Source organism: Cibotium barometz, chromosome 25, assembly GCF_041138505.1.
Source record: "Cibotium barometz isolate CiBa-2024 chromosome 25, ASM4113850v1, whole genome shotgun sequence".
NCBI classification, from domain to species: Eukaryota; Viridiplantae; Streptophyta; class Polypodiopsida; order Cyatheales; family Cibotiaceae; genus Cibotium; species Cibotium barometz.
Genome location: NC_141070.1, coordinates 11,058,529 through 11,067,428, shown reverse-complemented (window position 1 = coordinate 11,067,428; position 8,900 = coordinate 11,058,529). Strand labels below are relative to the sequence as shown.

Genomic DNA, 8,900 nt, shown 5'->3' with positions numbered 1-8,900 from the left:
TTCTTCTCATCTTTGTCTTCCTTCTTTGGTTGCGCAGCATTTGCAGATTTCTGCTTACTAGAAGAAAAGCCAGCTTTACCTTTACGGCTTCTCTGACTAGCAACGAAAGCTTGATCTGCGACACGCATAATATTCCTGTTTTGCCTTGACTGGTCTTCTTGCAGCAAAACAGAAACTAACTCCTCAAATGATAAGGCATTGGGATTGCCTTTCATCATCAAGCGAAGAGTGGAAGCAAAACCCTGATAAGAATCTGGTAGACCATTCAAAACAGTCTGCACAAGTGAACTGTCTGACAGGATTTCATCTGCAGAAATGAGCTGCTCTTTGAAATCCTTGATCTTTGTCAAAAAGCTATCCATAGAATCACCTTCGTTCATATGCTCATTCTCCAACTGTTTTCGGAGATAAGCAACACGAGCCTCATTTCTTGCCTGATACAATGTGGCAAGTACATCCCAAGCATCCTTAGAAGTCCTGCAGAAGCGAATATGTGGGATAATGGTACGTTTGACAGACAGCGCAATCAAGGCATGAGCCTGCGCATCTCTACCATCCCAACGAATCTGCTCTGCTGAAAGTGGTGGTTCTCGAACAGCTGCTACAGCACTTGTGCCTGCACCATCATCAACAGTACCTGTTTCTGATGTGTTTGCAGCATTCCCAGCCACAATAGGACGTGCATCAATACCCTGCACAATGTTCCATAACCCCTTTGCTACCAATACATGTCGCATCATATATGCCCACAATGGATAGTTGGTGCCATCCAACTTATCCTCAGCAGCCAACATGCGGAATACATCATTGTTGTCAGCCATGGCCAATGACTGTACTACTAGATGTAAATGCTGTCTGCAAGAGGTAAACCTGTATAAAATCGACCTGTGCTATGTAGCACAGCCCAAAACAGACGAATGGGCACCTGTCCTGCAGATTTTAATCTTGACAGAAAATCTGCACAGTATGACGATTTTGCCTGCGCAGTACTTGGAATGCAAAAACGGAGGGCGAAATGACTCCAGATCAAAATTCTGAAACGACCGAGCCCTACGGGCTCGCCCACGGCATATACTAGCCTGCAGACGCTCGTGAAACCTCGTTGCAATCGGAGGAGATGAAGCGGCAGGTGCCGGTGATGCTGCCCGGGAGGAGGAAGCCTGCTCTGATACCAATTGTTGGAATTAGGGTTGCAGGAATGCACACACAACTTCAAGAAGATGAGGAAGCTTGAGCACAACACAGTAGTGTATTATGAGTGCCAAAAATGAAAGATAACAAGCCCTAGAAGATAATGGGCGTATATACAATGCACGGGGGAAAAAACCTCCTAGTGAGGGAAAAAGTGCCCCGGCGGTCCTAAGTGTGTTCACACACATCACTACTATAATATGGTAACAACACCACTTACACACCCAATATGAAATTGCTTTCTTCATAGATTCAGCTATCTTTAAAACAACCATTTAATGAAGCCATAGTATCACTGATCACAATCCTCCAAAATATCCAGTTGAATCTTAATTTGCAATCATTCCTTCATCGGAGTATCTATGGCATCATTGGCAACCAGAACGCTCACCACCTGTCCACTCAAGGGCCTTTTCGATAGTTCTTAGCTCATAGTACTCGGCAATATACTCACTTATAAAAAATTCAAGATGGAATCTCCGTTGAAGATCAGCAAGATCAACCAACAGATCCATATAAAAGAGCCATGGACTCATCCGTTTGCTGTACCAAGCTCCAGATGCAGGTCGGGCTACTGTTTGAAGTCAAATTTATCCTGCAAGAAAGGCATAGAGAGGCGTGATTGTGTGTATGGTGTTGACTTTCATTCGTTTTTCATTCTTGTTTTACCCGGCCATTTCTCAATTCTGCGCGCTATGTGCATGTGTGTGTGAACACGAATAAAGGGCTGTTCTCTCAGTTCTGCGCACCGTGTGCGTGCGTGTGTGTGAACACGGAGGGCAGAACAGCAGCAAGGCGCTGCTGCGGCCAACTCTAAACCCTAAAATATTTTCCCAAAAAAAGAGAAAAAATAAATAATAATAATAATAATAATAATAATAAAACGACAACGAAAACGAAACCCAAACCTGTGTGGTGAAGCGAAAATAAATTTTTTATTTGAAAAAAATTTTGAAAAGAAAAAACCCCCAATTGACCCCGACCCCGCCGGCCTCGGTCTTTTGATATATATATATATATAGGAGAGTGAGCCTCCATAACTTTCTTTCAAGTGAAAGCTTAAGGGGAGTGAAGCCCTATATATAGTCTACCCCAAAGCAGTGGAGTGGGCATGTGGGACAAAGCCTTCACCTTTCCCCCCAAAGGCACCCTTGGACTTTCAAATTTAGGCCTCACACCTAGACACAAATAGAGTGTTCTGAGGACCACGAGAGCTCTGGATAGGCGAACATTGTGCTGTAAAGCACGCTAGGACCCCTTGAATGATACGCTCGTCTTGAGCTATCACATGCCTTAGTCCAGTTTCGTCCATAAGGGGGTAAAAACGGGTTGAAAACAAGACAAAAATAAGTAAAAACGGGGTGCGAAACACGTGAGAAACCACTTGTGTGGGCTTCAAGGGTAGTTACCAACGCCCTTAGGGTACCCACATCACATGCATATATGCTCTGGTCGGGTGCTAGAGTCTGAGCAACTAGAAAGCGTTTCAGTTTACACAGGCTCACACCATCCCTCCACATTAGCATCTTGGCCTTTAGTTAGAACCCAAGAAAGTGCAACCCAAGATCCACGAATAGCGGCTAGTGACTCGTCCTCTAACTCTAAAGTCATGGAAGGGCACCCTACCAGGAACTTTGAGAGGAAGCAAGCCAAAACATGCCAGTTTGGGCCCCACAACCTGGATCTAGCATGTTTAGTCGTCTAATAGAGACTTTTAGTAGAGCTACGCGCTCTGAACCTGCGACAAGTGAAGTAAACAAAGGAGGAGGGGAAGTAGATTCGCCATTCACATCTCATGTAGACCCTGCCCTCCCAAAGAGTGTCCATGTGGATATTCTACCCACTTCATTTAATGAAGGCCCTACTGAGCTACCGCCTTCTGACGCTCTTCCCAAAGTAGAGGTCCCTAGAAGTCAATCCATAAGAAGTGACATTGCGTCCACTTCAAGAGAACCTTTTGGCACGTCAAGTTTAGATGGGATATTTCTCAATGAAAATTGGGAATATGACGTACACACGGAGACTCTGACTGACCTATACACGGGTAACACATACCATGTAGGTTGGTTAGAAGTCGTACGATCTACATCTAGTGCCACCAATCTAGATGAACAACGACAAATGATATGTGAAGTTATCCATATAATTATCCAATTTGAGAGGTAGAATAGGGGAGTGAACCTAGTTTCCACTGGCCCTATGAGATTTTTGGATACGGGCAAGGCTAAACAACCAACCCTGTCACAATTTTGGAGACTCCCTCGGTGAGTCCCATAGATCCTTCGTATGTTGTTTCGCCTGGAGTCTCAATGCAGGTTGAGCCCATGAGCAGTAACTTTAGCTTTCCAACTTTGGCTCAACTTTCCATTAGGGAATCCACAATGCCTACTCCGATGATAAGCATGATGGAAAGTGCACCCGTTACCACTGTAGTTAGTACAACACCGCTACCTAGTGGTACAGTTCCTACAACAGTGCATACCGGCGCATATCGACCATATGTACCTATCGCTACTCATGCTCATGTAGCTCCTACGCCTCCTGTTATGCCAATAGCGCATGCTCCACAAATGCCTTATCAGAACCCTTATCCAAGAGGAGCTATGCCTAGTCACATATCATATCCTACGTCAGCTACATACATATCAAGACCAATGCCAACTCCTGTTCCAACCAGGCCATCCCAGAAGTGCCTCCACCAGCTATGCCTGCTCACCTAGGTGATCTAGCAGCGTTTTCTCAAACGATCGGATGATCTATTGTGGAAAACATGCGTGGCATGCCTAAGAGAGAGCCTAGACGCAAGGCGGTACAAGTTGCTAAGCTCACTCAGAACTTCAGTGGGGTAACGAAGATGTTAGGAAGCACATTGAAGTTTTTGAACACGTGTGTGATTCCTTGGAAGAGCACAAGGAGCTACATAAATTTAAAGCTTAACCTTGAGTGGAAAAGCCAGAGATTGGTATCGAACTTTAAGGGTTGAAGAGCGTACTCACTATCCCACTCTCAGGAGATTGTTCTTGAAAGAATACATACATGAGGGTGTGCTTTGGGGAGTAGCATCTCAACTCCAAAAAGCTGAACGTGAGGAAGGAGAGTCAGTGAGAGACTTTATTAGTCGACTAAAGCATCTAAATTCTCGTTGTACTCCCGTTGTACTCCCGATGAGCGCTTCAATAGCAACCAACTTCTTGATAGATTCACCAAGGATTGCGCCACGAGGACATATACAATGGCCTAGTCATTAGAGGTCTTACAACGTGGGAAGCAGTCACTACCAATGCAATCCAGTTAGAAGACAACTTGATGATTGTAGGTAAAAAGATGTCTTCGGAGACAAAGTCTGTTAGTTCGCAAGTATTTGGGCACGAGCCAATCACTGTAAAACCTATTGCCAAGGAGACCAAGATGTCCGAAATGTCTATAGCCGACCTTACTAAGGCTCTCCAAGAATACTTTAGGGATAATCGAGCTCCTCAAAATAGCCATATGTACCCAAGAAGAGAGCAACAATGGTGTTCGGTTTGCTTAGGACCACATAGCACGAGTGAATGTCCCACATTCAGAGTTAAATTCAATGGGACTTGCAATACATGTGGTAAGTGCCATAAATCTAAGGATTGTCTAGTACTTAAGTGTATGTTAGCAAATCAGGCACCACTAGCCTGGTCAAACACACCTTAAGTACCAGCACTGATGCCTGCACCACCTGTCGAGCAACCGTCACAACACATAGTTCCAAGGAACCCAAATCTAGTCTAGCCTGTGTCGTTACCACCTCCAGTGCTAGCACCACAACCTCCACATCCAAGGATTACCCCTATAAACCAGATGGGTAGTGAGTCACATAGTGCATGTGGGGATTATGAAGTGGATATAGACCCCACTGTTCCATATAGGATTGATACGTTTGAAATGACTCCCCAGTACTACATGGAGGATCATTTCAGGCAAGTCAAGCATGTATATCAAGCGGCTGCTCTCGCCCACAAGAGGGCAAAACCTTAATACCTTGGCGAGGAGACCACCACTTCAATGCTACGATTGTGGTGGACCGCATCGTGTAGCAAAGTGCCCTAATAGGCTACAGAAGATTGCTACTCAAATGCAACCAAATCAAGGGAGCACGTCGAGAATGTCGGTACATGTAATCGTTGTGGCATAGATCATTTGATTTTTCAATGTCCACATAATCCGAGTGCACCCAAGATTACGCCATTGAATTTGGTTGAGGTCACTAATGAGGCACTAGGAACCACACCAGTTGTACCCGTGAATGTAGTCACACGGTCAATGCTTCAAAATCAAAACTACATTCTTGAAGAGAGGGATACTGCATCAATTGCTCGAGCAAAGAAAAAGAAAACGCGACGAAAGAGATCGCTTAATGCCACAAGCTCCAAACCTAGTTCAAAGACTAATATAGGAACAGGAGACGACCCCGAGTATATGAAAGATCCTGAAGATGATGCTGATTCAATAGATACCATGGGGACCGAAGCCACTACCTTAAGGGAGGAACCCACTCGGGAGCTCAACGAAGGAGAATTAGGCGAATACATAAATCAGGGGAAACAAAAGAAAAATCCTCCGTCCCCTTAACCAAGTCAGCTAATGCCCTCTCGGCTACCCAGACTGACTGAGACTCCCAAAGACAAGCCACGTGGGCCAAAAACCCTCAAGAAAAAGATTGGAAGCTACCCAAACCCAGTAGAGGAGATTGAACGAGTGCAACACTTAAGGGGTTTGGTGGAAGAAACACAAAGAGAATTCGAGCCAGACCCTAGAAAAATCAAGATTCCAGACACAGTGTTTCCTACACAAGTTCAGCCTCACAGGAGCCATAAACCATTAGCTATACCTAGTATCATTCGGGAAGAAAGTGAGGATAGGACATCAGGAAGTGGGCAAACACCCTTCTTGCTTGAAAGAATGTTTAGTGAGGGAATGCCTGACCCCATCGAAGAGGAAGTGATTCCATCTTCACCAGTCCCTAGTCAGGGGCCGATATCTCGAAAAGTACCGTTGAATGTGTCCAAACTAACGGATTTCATGTCCTCTGAAATCTGAACCACGATCATATCCAAGTTATACGGAGATCCTGAGCTATTCTTAGCTCTTCGGGCATTTCTCAATGGAGAACTGAAGGCAGGGTTACCACAATTTGCGAATATGGATAGACCCGACACGCTTCAAGATGAGGAGGAACATTTGGATATACAGCCCAACCTAGATGGGACTCGGTCGTTGAAATACCTGTTAACAAGTTGGGACAGTACTTTGAAGGTGACGAATCTAATGCAACCCTCCCCATTACTACCAAGGGATTAACTCTAAAAGGAATCCTTGATGGTGGTGCTGGAGTGAGCATTGTGACTAAAAACTGCTGGGAATCTATGGGAAGACCTCACCTAGAAGTCACAAACATAGTGGTTAAGATGGCAAACGGAACTATAGCTAAACCTATTGGAATGCTAAGGGACCTTAAGATCAAGGTTCTGGGATACAAGGTAAGACATACCTTCATTGTAATGGATTTCTCTATGCATCCTATATCATATCAAATGATCTTAGGACATCCCTTCATGAGGGAAGCACAAATGGTGCATGACTGGTCGAAAAACCATGTCTACCTACAATTCTAGGACTCTGTCATTCGAGTTGATCTTGAGAATGGTCCCGCGCATCCTTTAGGAAGCAAGGTTATCATCGATAATTGATCAGATACCACTATTCACTCAGCCTCATTAAAGTATTACTATACATGCAAAAAAGAGACTGATGATGGGAAAGATTCTCCTTATATGGATGTCCTACCGGGCATGACTGTCGGATAACATGGATTGGGTACACCTAGCGGCGGCAACCATAGACACGTGGGGAAATAGAGGCACAAGTTGGGTAACGCTTGAGGGTCAAGATATGCCACCATTAGTGCTAGTAAACATGATGGGTGTTATGCACTTGACTCTTGATGGCAAGAAAGTGGCAAACTCCGTTGACACTGAAAGTAGCGAAGACTCTGACCAATGTGACTCTGAGTCTGAATCTCAAGAATAAACTGACTCTGAGCATGATAGGGGGTATGAATCAAATATTCACCCAAGTGTGGAAGCCACGTGCTCAAGGCCTAGGACAGTAACCCCGAGAGTGAGGGGGACACAAGTGAAGATTGTTCAAGTGAGTCCAAATCTGATATAAACAAAAATAAAAAACTAAGTAAAAAGAAGACGAGACATAAGCAACAACGCTATCGAGCTAATGTAAGAACTACAATAAACAAAGAGAGATCCACTACAGAATGGCTTAGTTATGTAGGAGCATATGACGCTCATCGAAAGTTAGCAGATAATTGGGAACAATACCTCAAAAGTGTCATGTGGTGTATTCCGCAACCTCATGACATCGCCCAATTAGGAATCGAAGAGAAGCCGAAACTAAGTTGTACTGCGAGAAGGCGTCAAAACCGAGAGTTACCACAACAACAAAAGGATGCGGAATTAAAAGAAAAAAGCATGGCACAACAAGAACCGGTAGACTTACACCCCGCACCCGAGCATTTCAAATCGTTTACCATGGGGGAACGTAAAGTCGTCTACACAAAGGCCCAACGAACGCCTACAATGGGAGTAGCGGTGTCTACGATGTCCCGACGGTAGTTAAGGAGATAGAACTAGCAGATCTAGGTGAGGAGTCTAACCCAGTTTTTATTGCTCAAGACCTCACCAAGATGGAGGAAGCTACACTTAAGAGGCTTCTTAAAGAATTCAAGGACATATTTACTTAGACATACCATGATATGAAGGGTGTTCCACCCTCTATGGTGCAACACACAATTCCAATGATTAGCACTGCTAAACCAGTCCAGCAACATCCCTACCCAATGAATCCTAAGTATGCAAAGATTGTACAAGAGGAAATTGAAAAGCTTATAAAATGTGGATTCATATACCCTATTGAGCACTCAGAATGGGTTTCTCCAATAGTCATTGTACCAAAGAAGAATGGGAAACTCAGAGTGTGCGTTGATCTCAAAAAGGTTAATGCACCCACCAGAAGAGATCATTACCCCTTGCCGTATTCTGAACATGTGCTTGAAAGAATTGCAGGCAAGGAGGCTTATAGCTTTTTAGACACGTACTCTGATTATAATCAGATCACAATTACAGTAGAGGACCAAGCTAAAACAGCATTTATCATGGAGTTTGGAGTGTTTGCCTTTCGCGTCATGGCCTTTGGCTTAACCAATGCACCTGCAACATTCCAACGATTGATAAACACAGCCTTTAAGGAATATCTAAGGGACTTTTGTGAAGCTTTCTTAGATGATCTTTGTGTTCATTCCTCTTGGGAGATGAGCACTTGATGTGTTTACGAAAAATATTTGAAAGATGTAGATTATATCGCATCTCTTTGAATCCTTTCAAATGCCAATTCTGGGTTAAACATGGAGTTATTCTAGGGCATATAGTGTCCAAAAATGGGATTTCCACCGACGAAAGTAAAATCAAGGTCATTCTGGAATTGCCCCCACCCACCAACTATAAGGGAGTCCAACGCTTTATGGGCCATGTTGGTTATTATCGAAGGTTTATTTTATTCTTCGCTGAGATAGCTCAACCATTGTACAAGCTTCTCATCGAGTTCATTTGGATCGAAGATTGTGACCGTGCATATGAGCTATTAAAGAAGGCCTTGGCGAGTGCTCC

General features: G+C 44.2%; 1 pseudogene; it reads left to right on the top strand.

Annotated features, from left to right (window-relative positions):
* Positions 1-4,497: 4,497 nt before the first annotated feature.
* The window catches only part of LOC147624246 (uncharacterized), a 51,487-nt pseudogene continuing 47,084 nt past the window's right edge, over positions 4,498-8,900 (top strand).